The 13,768-nt window shown below is 53.4% G+C and overlaps 1 long non-coding RNA gene across 1 annotated transcript in view; it reads left to right on the forward strand.

Moving 5' to 3' along the window:
* The first annotated feature begins 3,072 nt into the window (after positions 1 to 3,072).
* The window catches only part of LOC106044423 (uncharacterized), a 111,228-nt gene continuing 100,532 nt past the window's right edge, over positions 3,073 to 13,768 (forward strand). The window contains exons 1-3 of the long non-coding RNA XR_010826633.1: positions 3,073 to 3,496; positions 7,362 to 7,470; positions 8,989 to 10,898. This is a non-coding gene — a long non-coding RNA (uncharacterized lncRNA). The remainder of the gene's footprint in view (positions 3,497 to 7,361; positions 7,471 to 8,988; positions 10,899 to 13,768) is intronic.

Below are 13,768 nucleotides of genomic sequence, written 5' to 3' on the forward strand. Positions count from 1 at the left end.
ATCTGCTGCAAAATTGAAGCCCCCCCATGCCCCTGTGCTGCCCCGACCCTGCAGCTCAGGTGGGGTTTGCAGGGGTTGGAGAGGAGCAGAGGTTTTCCCACCGGCAGCCTCCCCCTCCTGCTCCTCCCCTCCTGGGCGCTGCGCGCTGGGTTGTGCAACGCTTATCTCCCGGCCCTGCACACGCCAGCAACCAGCCGGGCAGCAAAAATATTCTGCTGGAGAAAGCTGTGAGGGCAGTTTGTCTTACTCACTCCCAGGACTCACCCTGAAGATTGTGCAGGCTGCTTTTGTAACGCTTATCAAGGGAAAGAAAAGAAGAAAAAGGACCCGGCTTTCTCTTGGGACTATTCACCGCGCCGCTCAGCACCGCTCGCTTCTGCTTCATTGGCCTACAAATCCAAATCCCCCTAAATAATTCAGCAGAGCTGCTGCGTTACAGGCCTAAATAATTCATCCTGGATCTTTGCGGAGGGAAGCGTGGTTACATCTCCCGTCAGAGCAGAGCTTTGGGGGCTCCCAAAAAAAAAAACCTGGGGGCAGTTTTCCTCTGCTCAGCCCAAGATTCTCTGCTTGGTGCAGCCAAGACGCGACACTGAGGGCTTGGAGGGGAGAGGGTCCCGTGCCCCCACCTGCAGGGCTGGGGGCTCCTGGGTCTCCCTTTGCCTTTTTTTCCCTGGCCCCCAGCAGCTGGAGAAGCTCGGAGCGAAGCCTGACCTCAGGCAGGGCTGCCCAGGAGCGGGGCACGAAGGCGCACCCCGGCTGCTCCACGCTCCCTTGCTCCTTCCCGAAGGCCCCAAGAGCTGCCCATCTCCGGCAGGCCGAGGGAAAGGAAACGAGAAAGGAAATTATTTTGGTTCGGTTTGGTTTGTTTCCTGTGCTCTGTGGGGGGGTGGTTGGAGATAAAGGGCGGCCACGGTGGGGTCGGAGCCGTGGAGCAGCCGTGTGCGAAATCCCCGCGTTGGGTTCCCAGCGCCCGCCGGCTGTAGACGACTTCTCCCACGGGGGATCCTTGAGCAACTCACGGCAGCAGCCGGCTGCTCTCTGGCTGAGCAGACATATGTGCCTGCTTTTCCGAGGGGCTGGTTAAATTAAAAATTCCCAGGGCAAAGCCGCGATGATTAACCCAGACCGGCTGCAAAGGGCTTCTGTGGAGGTGGTGCCTGCACCGAGCTATCCCCCTGCACCTCGGTGCCGTAGCACACACCGTACGTGTATCATGCTGAAAGCATTTTGCTTAAATATTTATCAAATCCTTCCAGGCCAGGACTGGGATTCAGACTGGGCTGAAGGTGACAGCATTTAGCGGGGAGGCAGCGGTGGTGAAAGAGCTCGAGCAAGGAAAAACCTGATTATACCCAGGTCCTCTTATTTCCCCAAGCAGCAATATCCTGCTCTGCAGGCTGCAAAAATCACCTAACCCCCAGCTGCTCCCCTTGTATTTTCCATCCCTTTCTCCCCTGCATCCCTGTGATAGCCAGCTGCCACGCGGCCCCTGGCCCCCACCCGCCCCGTCCTCCCCCCGGCGCGGGGCTCCCTTATCTCTGCACCGAGTAATTTGATTTTCACGGCGGTGGGAGCATTGGCAATTACCACAATAAAAGAGGAGATTTGCAGCCGGGGCGAGGGGGGCTGACACCACCGGCACCCTCCTCGGTAGCTGGGGGGTTCCCCAGCCTCCTGGGCACCTGGGCTCTGCCGTGGGGAATATTCACCCCACAAAAAAGACAGGGAAGCCGTGCCCTTTCCCTTCCTCGTGCACTTTTGCTCCACACAAGAGCCAGGGTGGGACATGTGGCTCCTCTGGTGGTGCTGCCCAGCTCCTTCACCCCATACCCTGGCACGGTGGTTGCTTGGGCAGCCCTTTGGCAAAGGGGCTCGGACACAATCCCCATTTTGGGGTTTTCCCGGCACCACTTGCCCCGTGATGGGTACGAGAAGCCCCCCGTACTGCTGCCAGGCTCGCTCGCTCCCTCCCAGCCGCTCGGGTTTATGGCGCCCATAAAACCAAACGCACTCTGCAGTTTAGCTTCGTATATTACAAACTATAATCCAAACCCCATAAAGGAGCGAGTCCTTTGCATAATGATCACATACGGCTCTCTGTTTGCTTTTATAGCGTGCCAGGGCTGTGGTTACAGCAGCTCTCCACCTCGCAGATATGCAATTAGAGCAGCGGGAGCAGCCGAGCAGGGCTCGGTCCCACAGAGATGTCGGACCCTCGGCAGGAGGGCGAGGGGACCAGGGGCACCCAGCAGCGAGAGGGGGTCTGCACGGGAAGGACCCAGACCTGGGAGCTGCGTTGGAATGGGGAAGGGGCTTTCCGTGCCCTCTGTGTCTGCCCTGCCACGAAATGGAGCTCCAAAGCACCTGGGCTGAGATTTGGGTCGGGACCGGAGGGTGCAGGGTTACTTTGCCACGTGCTGGAGGGAGTCGCTGCCAGGAAGTATTTTTAGAGAAGTTTTTATTTTAAATCGTGACTCAGACCTTGTCTCTGCTCCAGCACAGTCCCGGTTCAGGAGTGCTCAGACCTTAGCAGAGATGAGGCAATAGCAGCGATCGTTCGTTCAAGGGGAATGGGGATCTGCTTGTTTGGTGCCCAAATATTTCCCCTTGCCTGCTTCCACGGCTGGACCCCGCGTCCTGCCTTGTGCTGGGCTCCTGGGGGGCTTCACGGCACTTTCTGGGCCTCGGTTGACCCCAGCTCTCTGTGCAAGCTCCAATACAGGATGTTTGAACTGGGTTAAAAGGCCCCACGGGGATGGTTTGGGGGATTCAGCACGGCTGTGCGTGAGAAGCAGGGAGGAGCAGGAGGCAGTGCACAGGAAAATCAGTGTCAGCATGGTCTGAGAGCCCTTCTCTGCCGTTCGCTTATTTATTTTGCCCTGGTGTGAATTACCAATTTGGCTACACTATCACAAGCTAGAATCCCTTAAACCAACTTAAATCACTTATAAACGCAGGCAGTAATCCAGGGATTTATTGAGGCAAGCCCTGCATAAACACAAATATAAACTGGTTTCACTAAATCAGAACAAGACCCGAAGCAGCTATTCTTCTCTCTCTTTCCTCCAGAGTAGTTTAAACCAGTTTTACGTTGATTTAAGCTAAGCCTGGCTGGGGAGGCAGGCTTTGCACATCCGCTGAAGATAACTTTGCCCAAATATCGGTCTTGAGGCCCAACAGGTTGTAAGGAAGGGCCATTTTCCCCCCACGAGCCCACCCCAGGGGTCAGAGCAGCATTGGCCTCTGTGTGCGAGCTGCTTTTTGGGAGGGACGCCCACAAAAGCAGAGCCATGGGCGTGGGGGTACCCCGGGGAAACATGAAAGGGTTAATTGGGAGCAGAGGGCAATTAGTGGATTCCTGGCACTTGGGGAGCACCTGAGGGTGGTGCAAGCAGGTGGGGGAAGCCCATAAAAGGGCTCCCTAGGAACACCAAGGGTTTTGCTGCAGGTGGATGAGCAGGAACCCAAGGGGCTCTGGCAGTCTGCAGACCAGGTAAGTGCATGCGTGCGTGCCTGGGTTCTCTCCTGGGGTGAGCTGGTTGCACTAAATCAGATGGGGATAGGATTATTGTGTGCCTTGTGCTTGCTCCTCCTGGGGCAGGACACAGTGGTCCCCAGGCACAGAGCCACCTGAGGGCTTCGGAAAGGGGAAGGAATGAAGCAGGAGTGGTGCAAACCCTCTTGCTGGCTGCTCCCCAAAGCATGGGGATGGGTGATGTGGGACAGCTGTGCTGCAAGTGGTGGTCTGCAGCCCAGCCTGGAGCCTGGTGGTTGTCTTTTTTGTGAGATGCGGGAGAAATGGCCATGCCAAATGCCCTTGGAAAAGGGTCTGCTGCACTTGTGGCTCAGTGGAGCGTTTGTTTCTGAAAAGCAAGGGGGGATGTGAGGTTTCTGGAGCAAGAGGGATGCTTGGCCTGCTTGCTTGTGCTTGGCAGCTGCGTGCCTCCAGCTGCTAAATGGTGGGGAAGCCCTGGCAGAGGGCAGAGCTGAGACTTTTGATAGAAACTGGGCTCAGAGTGGGCATGGCCCCATGCTGGGCTTGTCCCCAGGCTGCGATGGCACTGCTGGGGCTCCTGCAGCTCCAGGTCTGGGTTTCCTCCCTGACCTGATCCTTCTCCTTAAAACCTCCAACTACTGCTTGCCGTGCTGCAATCCATGTCTTCTTGGAGTGTCTGTCTTTCTTAAAGAGCTGAATTAAGAACCCAAAGCTGAGAAGATCATGATGTGGGGCTGTGGAGGTGGGAACAGGCAGGATTTGGCTGGAGAGGGAGTGGGATTTAGCAATTTTGTGCCCGCTGTGAAATGAGGGGATTATGCTGCTGGCTTTGGCCCAGTTCTTGGGTTTGGATGGTTTTGGCAAAATATTCCCCCCCCCTTCTCATCTACATAGCCCTTAATGTGCTCGTGGGCCATCTCTTGCTGTGTCTATACTGTGCTTAATAAGAGGAGGCAAATGAAAGGCAGTGCTCTGAGTAAGTCCCTGGCTAGCCCGGAGCAGGCTGTGGTGCAGCTGGTTTCAGTGGTCTGTGCTGAGAGATAACATCACTGCTGTGCCTGAGCTGCAGATACCAGAGGGAAAAATGGGATTCCTGACAAGATCACCTGCCTTATCTGTGCCCAGTGACTTAAACCAGTGCTCAGCCGAGGCAGTGCAACAGGGAGGGAGGGGGCTTGGCGGAAAGCTGCTGTAATTGCTTAGTCACCAGGTGATTTTGTCAGGTGAAGCCCTTCTAATGCAAGGTCTTTTACATCTAATTCCTGGTTAATTGTATCACGCCTGTGTGTTGAGCATGATGTAGTCACCCTGCGGATGGTTCACGATGTAGTCATCCTGTGAACGGTTAGCTCTGTAGTTTTACGTTTATTAGTTTTATTTTCACACCTGGAGCTGAGGGCACTGCCTTTCCCTGCCCAAACCTTCCCTGCCTGGCCTGGGTTGGCTCCCTGCAGGCAGCGCCGGCTCCTGCTGCAGGACTCGTCGTGCCCACAAGAGGCTGCTGGTGCTGTTTGGAAGCGTCCCTGCTGTCAGTTTTTCTTTCTTTTTTTTTAATAATCTCACTCTAAAAAATTAACAATAAAAAAAAAAGCAAGGAAGAAGTTGTTTGCCCCCAGCTGCGGGAGGGGCTGTGCCCTTTCCAGGTGGGTGGGCACAGGAGTGGGTAAAGGAGCCCTGCAGGGGTCCTCAGGGACACGACCCCCAGGGGGGGAAATGCTTCAGGCCCTGGAGAAAAAGCCAAAATGCTCCTGTGGAGAGAGGGAATTGGCTGTGGGATGAGCGAACAGGAGCAGGTAGGTGCTTAGATCCGAATGTCGGTGCTGGCTTTCTCATTTTGCTTTTTTCTGTAGAGTTTTGGGGAGCTGGGACCTATGTACCAAACACTCTGAGGGAGGGAAGAAAAATCCCTTTTGAAACCCTGAGCAGCTGGGACAGGCTCTGTTTAAGCCAGGGGAAAGAGAGGCCCTCGGTGGGCACAGCTGGGGCTCCGAGGGCAGCCCGGTCAGCTCCCCTCTGCCCATCCTGGCCCTCTCCTTGAGAGGCTGTGGTCCTGCTTCTCATGCATACTAAAATGTGTTTACCGTGTGTGTTACTGCACATCAACAAAGCTCCTTCTGTGCCAGGGGACCTGCTGAGAGCCACCTGAGAGCAGCGCTGCTAACAGCCGGAGCTCGTGCATTTTGCATGTGTGTGGTTTGGGCCTGGTGCTCGTAAAGCAGCGCGGCCCTGCGCTGGGCTCTGCTCTTGGCTTTTCTCATGCCAACGCATGGCAAGCAGCTTCTTGGAGCTTGGCCTTCACGTTAGCTCAGAGGTGACGGCACGTAAAAGGGGATCATCCAGCCTTAAACCACAGCGGTGTCTCTTTTCTTCTACAATCTGCTCAGGATGTTTTCTATGCTCTCCCAGCGCTGGGCCAGGGCCTGCTGGTCCTCAGGCCCGTGTCCTGCTGTAATCAGCGGGCAGGCTGCCCCTCGGTGTTCTTGCTGCCCTGCTTATCTCATTTCATCCATGAAACTTGGTGTGCCTGCCCTGTGAAATCCCCGTGGGCATTTCTTTTAAGTCGCGATGGATGTGCCTGCGCATTCGAGCAGAGAGGGAATGGAGATGAACAGAATGAGCATCCGAGGCTCAGCGTCCCCTTTGTGTGGCTGTACACAAACACGAAGGCGGTGCCGCACGCGATAATCCCTCGGTGCCTTCAGAAAAGGCTCGCTGCTGTCGAGAGGCTTTCTTCAAAAAGCTTGGATGGCCCTTCAGCGGCACGTGGCTGGTGCTGCACCGAGTGGGGGGCTCCCTGGTGCTCGTGTGTGGCTCGGGACCCCTCACCCTGTGGCCAGCAGCACCCTGAGCAGGCGTTTGGGTGCTGGGTGCCCATAGCAGGCCCCCTCTGTGAGCCCCCCGAGAGGAAAAGCTCTCCTGGTTTCCCAGGAGATTCCAGCACACAACAGGTGATTTAATTACTTTAATAAGAACATTCGAAGGAATTGATTCATAACTTGACTTGCATTTCGCAAACTTCAAATGTCATTTTCTTTTTTTAATGCTGCTGCATATTAAAGTAATTAGGTTATTAGCAAAAAGCCTTGCTATTCCTGGGAACTCGAGCCTGCCTCGGATGAAACACCTCTGATGCTGGGGCAGGTTTTATTTCTGACTTTAGCCAAGCCCGTGGGCTGGCATTCAGTAGGGGCAGGCTGTGCTGCCTGCTGCTCCCGATTCCTCGTGGGACGTTGGCTGTGTCACTTAGTCCTTGTTCGTCTGTTTTCCAGCCTCAGGCTGCAGGATGGAGGCCATGCCTTGCTCCCTCTTAGGAGGCACCCCTCGTCTTTCCGTGGCGCTGCCACCCTCATCCTCTCCTAGGGACCCTCTTCAGTGCCCGGGGCTGGGGGGTGGCTTTGTTCAGAACAAAAAGTTGCCTTCTTGCTGCTGTGTCACTTCGGTCACCGAGGAGAAGCCAGGAGCAGAGCTCAAACCATCTGCACCAGCTCCGAGCTTCTGACCCCTGGCATGGTGTTGGGGGGGGGGGTGGCTGCAGCCAGCAGGGTCCCCCCAGCAGTGGTGCCTGAAGGCCCCTCTAATTTCCTTGCATCTCATTGTGTATTGATGGCCGTGGATGTCGGGTAACCAAGGCAACTCATTGATTAGCATCCAGCCCCTGTGAAACGAAGAACATGCAGCCATAAGAATTACAAATGATGCTGTATTGTCTGCTGCCAATAGGCTGATTACTGCCATTTTCTGCCAGGTAGACCAGCTTTTACAGGCAACCCGGTGGTGTGTAATTACCATGCTGTGAGTGATGCATTGCTATAGTTACTATCTGCTATGTTCCCTGACTAATAGTTTTTAAATTCCTCTTCAGATGGAAATGCATTGCCTGTAAATGGGAGAGGCAGAGGTCTGCAGAGCCAGGAGCCTCACCCTGCGAGGAGCCTGTCTGGGTGTGAAAAAGGGTCTCAGTGCAAGCTGAGGTAGGCAAATGTGCGAATCACGCCATCAAACCGCTGGTGGGTGGGGGATAAACCCGGCTGCGAGCTGAGGTGGCACAGGCAGCAGGAGTGTCTCTGCAGGCCTAAAACGCTGTTTACCTGTTGATAGCACGAGGTTGTCTTAAAAATGACTGGAGCTTACCCCGAGTATTGGATCCCATCCTATTTCTTATGTGTATGGAGGTCTCTGAGTGGGATCTGGCATCCTGCAACCCAGGGAGAGCAGGGATTTATTTATTTTTAACCACTGGATATGCTGTCCGTGTAGTGGGCTTTAAAAAGAGACTCAAAATATTGGTGGTGCTTATGTTGGTAATTCTGCAGTGGCCAGGAGGAGTGTGCAAGGGGTGGGTGGCCTGCAGAAGCCAGTCTTTCACTCCTGGAGAGTGAAAATGAATCCTTCCCAGCTGTGCTAGCAGCAGGGCTGCTGGTGAGTGATGTTCAGACCTCAGTGCTCCCAGTCTGTCCTGGGAGGAGGTCTGGTAAACCCAGGCTCAGACCTGGAGGACTTGCAGATGGCCTCTGCCTCTCCTGGGGCGAGGATGCCAAGTGGTGCTGCAGGCCTTTCCCGTCCTCTTCTCTCCCCTGTGCATTGCCTCTGGTGTTTAGATGTTCGCAGAACCTACACGAAGTTAAAAGGGGGGGGGGGTTTCTTTTCAGACTGAGTGCAGCCAGGGTAATTTAGTAGAAAAATGTCATGCTAATGCAATTCAAAGTTCAAATGATCTTTCATTTTGAGGGAGAGGAGAACGCGTGTGCAGTCAGAATGTTAAAACCCACTACTTGCCCTGCAATTCAAATAGAAATATGAGCTTCAGGGGATACATAAGTCACATGAAGTACTGTGAGTGAAACACACAAAATGAATAAAAATGATCCGGAAGCCGTTATTAGCATCACTGGGGGGCAGATCCAGCTCAGAACAAGTGTAGAGGCAGGCGGGAGCGGTGTTGGTGAGAAGTTTACGTGAAATCACAATAACGTGGAAATAATGAGAAAGTTATCAGTACGTTTCTTGTATTAATATCTCAGCGTTGCATTCCGGGTGCTCCTACCCCTCTCCTTTCCAGCCCCATCAATCTGTCAGCGTTTGGATGAGTGCTTGGTTGGAGCAGCACGTGGTGGTGTGGTGGAGCTCTGGGAGCCTGGCGGTAGCTGCTGGGACAGGGATGAGCTCTGCTCGGTGCCTGAACGATGCTTTGGGCTCAAGTCCCTGGGGTGGCTTTCTGCACGGTGCTGGCTGCCCCCTCGCATTTGGGTGACACGCTGAAATCCTGGGGCAAAGGTTTGAAATCTCGGGGCTGCTGCAGTCTGAGCGTTATCCTCCCAGAAAGCATGGAAGGGTTTGGGAAGTGTAACTGAATCCCAGGCAGAACGATTTCTGTAGGGAAAAAGGCCGGGCTCCAGCAGGAGCTACCAGTGGGCAGCCGTCCTCCAAAAGGGAGGCCGAGTCCCCGCTCGGTGAACATCAGCAGCCTGCCCTCTCCCTCCCTTTTGAAGCAGAGGAAGGGGGAAGACGTGTGGCAGAGGGAGGCTGTTTCCAAACACGGTTGTTCAGGCACCTCCAGGAGGCAATAGCAGCCCTTTTAATCCAGAAGGAACCAGCAGAGCCTCCCCTCCTGCCTGGGAGGCTGACAAAGGGAGCTCCCGGAGGCAGAAGTCCTCTCTCTTCTGAAAAGCTCGGGGAAGTTCCCTGCCAGTCACCGGAGACAGTCGGAGTTTCCATCGTCTTCATCTTCAGTGTGCTGTCGGCTGGGTCTGCCCAGCTCTCCTTCCTCTGTACTTACCCCCCAGCGGCAAATAGCTCTGGCTCCCCGGTTTTATGAACAGTGATGGAGGTTTAACACCCACAAAGGCTTTCAAGACCTGTGATTAAATGCCAGGAGTGGAGAGGTTCAATGGCCTGCTTAGGAAAAAGAAGGGAAAACAGCAGGAAAATGCATCTCCCAAGCAAAGTGGCTGCTGTTGTGCCGGGGATGCTTGGTCAGCGGGCTTGCAGCTGTGCTTGGGGCAGGGTTACGGTGCCCAGCTGGGTCCTGCCACCGAGGCAGGAGGGGGATGCACAGGAACGAACTGCAGCATGTTTTACAGCAGTGAGGGACTCAAATAGGTTCGATGTTAGTTAAAATAATGCTCGGTAAAACCCTCCTACCTGGCAATGCAAGCAAACTCCATCTGGTGAGAAAGCATTTAAGACTTGTACTTAAAATGCACGTCGCTACCAAAGTCCTGAAATAGAATTGTCTTTACCTAATCGTAGCACAGTACGACTTCGAGGCTTCAGAAACAGTTAAATGTGTGTCCAGAGGAAAGGTATTACCGGGGTAATTGGGCTATAAACCAGAACATATACACGGAGGGATTCTGTCTGGCAATACCACGGTAATCTGGAGAGCAAAATTTGATTCTCTGTAATCCTGGACTGCGTGTGTTGCTGCATTAAAAAAAATTCTCAGTGGCATTGTACATGCCTGAAAAGCAATGTAATATTTTAACAAGAAATTTCTCTTATTACAACCCTGTGTTTAGCATAGCTCTTTCCTGAGTCCTCTGGATGATTGTTTGCAAGTATCTGATTGTCAGGAAGAAAAGGTAATTGTGGAAAGAAAATGAGAGACTCGAGAAAACTATTTTGGAAGTTGAAGAAAATTGTGGCACGAGCGGCAGCACAGCTGATTGCCTGTAGTTGATGAAAATTATTTGCATATTGCAATTTTTATCGCTGCATTTGGCATTCGCCTGCCTCTCACCAGCGTGTGAAAGGCCTGGGAGCTCTCTGCCTGTCTCCGTATGCAGACCAGGGTTTTTGCAAATCCAGGGTGTTTTTTTCAAAAGCATAGAGCCGTGGGGATTGCTGCCCCGTGTCAGAGCAGTGGCTGATGTCTTGGACCCTCTCCACCAGTGGCCAGAGCTGGGGACGGGACCCGGCCCTTCCCCTGTGTGCTGGAACACACCCGACACCAGCGCAGTTGGGCAGGGAGATATTAATTCCCATTCCAGATCGGCTTTTATGGCCTGGAACATGAAAATCAATACCCTAGTGATTTTTAATCCACTGCGTTTTGTGTCCGTGTATGTATAACCGACGTGTTTGAGCTGGGTGCTCGGTGTAGAACAGCGCTGTGCCATTAAAATAGATCCCTGTTTCCAACAGCTGACAAAGTCTCCCTTAGTGTAATCCATAGCTCCGGTGCATCTGCCGCGGCCGTTCCCTTCCTGTGACCTCCAAAAAGTGCCCGCACCGGCGAGGGGCCGGCCACCCTCCGCTTGCACGCTGCCGTGTGTTCACACACCGCGCTGCGGAGCCGCGCACCGTTTGGAGTTCTCCTTCACAGTAACCCACCGGGGCAAGGCTGCACGTAAACACAAGGCAGCTCTTGATCTCAAGAGCTCAGGATCAGCTCTTGAAGGTGTTTAAGCATGACAATTCTTGATCTCGAGCTCAGGATCGGCTTTAATTAAGGTATTCAAGCATCCTGCCCCTCCTGGAAGCAATGGGGGAAGGCTCCTCCCTTTGCACAATCTGGTCCCTGCAGATGGGCCAGGCGAGGACTTTCTTAATGTGCAGCTGGGGAGCAGATAAATGAGGAAAAAAAACGCACGATGCTTCTCGACAGCAGCCACGTAGGTGGCTGTTGCAGCCCCCTGCTCGAGCCTCTCTTTCCCTGCTGTAAAACTGAGCTGTAGCCGTGTGGTGGGGGGAGCGCGGAGGAGCCGGATGCAGCGGCGTGCTCTGGGAAGCTCTTCTTGCTAATCCTGCGTCAGGTTTTTCTCTTTTGGGGCCTGGCAAACTGCTTAAACGCTTCTGGGACTCGCGCTCCCTTTCTGCAGGAGGAAGATAATATTTACTGATCTCTCCTATCGTTCATCTTATTGTGGCTGCTATGATAGGGCTGTCATACACATAAGTGATATTAACTGAGCTAAGACAGGATGTTTCTCACCTGGTATCACATATATTGCTGTTTTTTCCGCTTTTCATCATCATAGAGCTTATTACACCGTGGGGTTTAAGCACAATATGGTCTTTTGTTTTTGCTCTGTCTCTTAGAAGACAGAACGAGGGAATCTTCTCATCCGCGGGACGCGGGGAGCCGCGGCTCTCGGGGAGATCACAGTGCACAGCGGGGCGGGCGGTCCTGCTGCGTCCTGCAGCTTGCTAGGACAGCCTTTGTAGTGCCGTGACAGTGCTGCTCGCAGGTGAAGGCAAAGGAAGACGCCCAGCTGGGAGCTGTGAAGGGCCTGCTGAGCCTCAGCTCACCTCTGGAAAGCTCTGCGAGTACCCAGCTGTGCACACAGGCGTGCGAGGAGGGCTGTGCTCAGATTGCTGCCGAGGCGCTCGCTGGCTGGGAGAACATCCCAATAAAATGATGGCATTGGCACCCTCAGGGAACCACAATCCGGGGGTGCCCGAGGAAAATGGTGCTTGTTCCTTGGTAAGCATCAGACTTTGTGTAGAGAAGGAACTCCTTCAGCCGCTGGGCACTGCTGTGCTGGTGGTGGAGCAGTGATTTTATATTATTATGGGTGTGTTGGGGATAAGCAGCCTGCAACCGAGGTCACCCCCTAAGGAGCTTGCAGGGACTTCAGCAAAACTGTCACCTCCCTGGATGGAGAAAAAGAGAAGAAAAACGCCAGTTTTGGTTGAAGCAGGGTGCGGGACAGGGCTCTGCTTTGGGACGTGTTCTTGTGTGCTCGTCCACGTGCGTGCGGGGAGGCGGGGGCAGATTTGTGGTCTGTTTAGCGGCGCCCATCGCGAGGGATGTTTGCTGGGTGTGAGATGTGTGTTGGTTGGATCACGCAGGCTGCTCAGCAGCAGCTGCCTTAACACCGGCAGCGCTGCTGATGCCGTGAGTGCCCCCGGAGGATTAATTACGGCAACGTATACCCCTGATTCAGATGTCTCGAGAGCGTGGCGTTTGTAAACCGAGTGGTTGCTGAGGGCAACTTCTTCCAAGGCTTTTTGCCAAAGAAAGGAGGAGAAAACAGCACTGAAACACAGGGGCTGGCCCCTGCTCCGGAGGTGGGCACGGGGCTGGGACCCTGCTTGCATGGGAGGGTGGGGCTGTGCCACCGATGGTAGATTCGGGCCCGAAAGGGCTTGAAAAAGTAGTAACTTTTGCTAAATCTCGCTGAAAAAAATAAAGAAACTTAATAGCTTAGCTCCGCTGGTAACAGATCCTAAAGCACTTTGTAGTGAGCGCTGTAGGTTCTGCTCTCGTATCAGCATAAATCCTGACTAACTCCTCGGAACTGATGATCAGATCACCTACAGAGGCATGGCTTGAATTGTTTTTAACCAGAGTGGAAAGAGTAGTTTTGCTGGGATCAAAGGCTCTGTGAAGATGCCTCAGTATTGATGACTTTTCACTAAGTGATTGCTTAGTGAAAAAGAGGGCTTTAACAACTCCCTCTTTATTTTTTTCTTCCCTTTTGGCCTTTTTGGCCACAAGTCTGAGATACTTGGAATTAGATGACTTCCACTAGCAAAATTATCTCAAGTACAAGACAAAATTTCCGAGATAAGGTGTCATGCCGACTTCAAACGGGCTGCGGCTCGGCGTGATCCCTGGTGACACCTGAGGCCGTTTGTCCCTGCTGTGCAAGGTTGTCGCTCCCAGCCCAGACCCGGATCCCCCAAAGACCCTCCAGCCGCATGGGAAACTGCTCCCGCTTTTGATATGCGTTAATTTCTTTCTGGAGGGAGGAAGGATTCCTGCTAATGACCCCACGTCTCCCCCCTTTCTTTCCTTCCTTCCCTCCATCCAGGTAGGCTGCACGTTGCCGTCTTGCTTTAACTTAATGACTCTCATCCATGGAGGAAGTTCCCAGGCAGAATTCACAAGCGGTGATATTATGAATTCCTCCTGCCTGACGATAACTTTTTATGAGCTTTTTATTCTTTAGATAATATATTAAAACCATATTTTTTGCCGGGTTTGCTCTCACTTGTTCCTTGCCCTTGAATTTCCCCCCCTTCCCCTCCCCTTTTTCACCTGAGTGGCGTTTTCACTGGAGATGTTTAATACAGCTCTAATCCCCTGATTCCCCGAGGTACACGAAAGCAGCTTTACGAACCCATAAATCCAGAAAGTGCATTTTTATTAGTTGTGTTGCCATGAAAGTATGAAAAAAGCAGTCTAATATGAACCAGTCAATAACAAATTTGCCTAATGGTTCTGCTTATCGCAGCGAAAGCACTCGGAGAAACGCTCTGCCGAGGTGGCAGTGGTGGGGAGCGACGAGGGATGGAGCCGAGCAGCACGGAGCACTGGTTGGG

This window comes from Anser cygnoides, chromosome 26 (assembly GCF_040182565.1).
Source record: "Anser cygnoides isolate HZ-2024a breed goose chromosome 26, Taihu_goose_T2T_genome, whole genome shotgun sequence".
Taxonomy (NCBI): domain Eukaryota; kingdom Metazoa; phylum Chordata; class Aves; order Anseriformes; family Anatidae; genus Anser; species Anser cygnoides.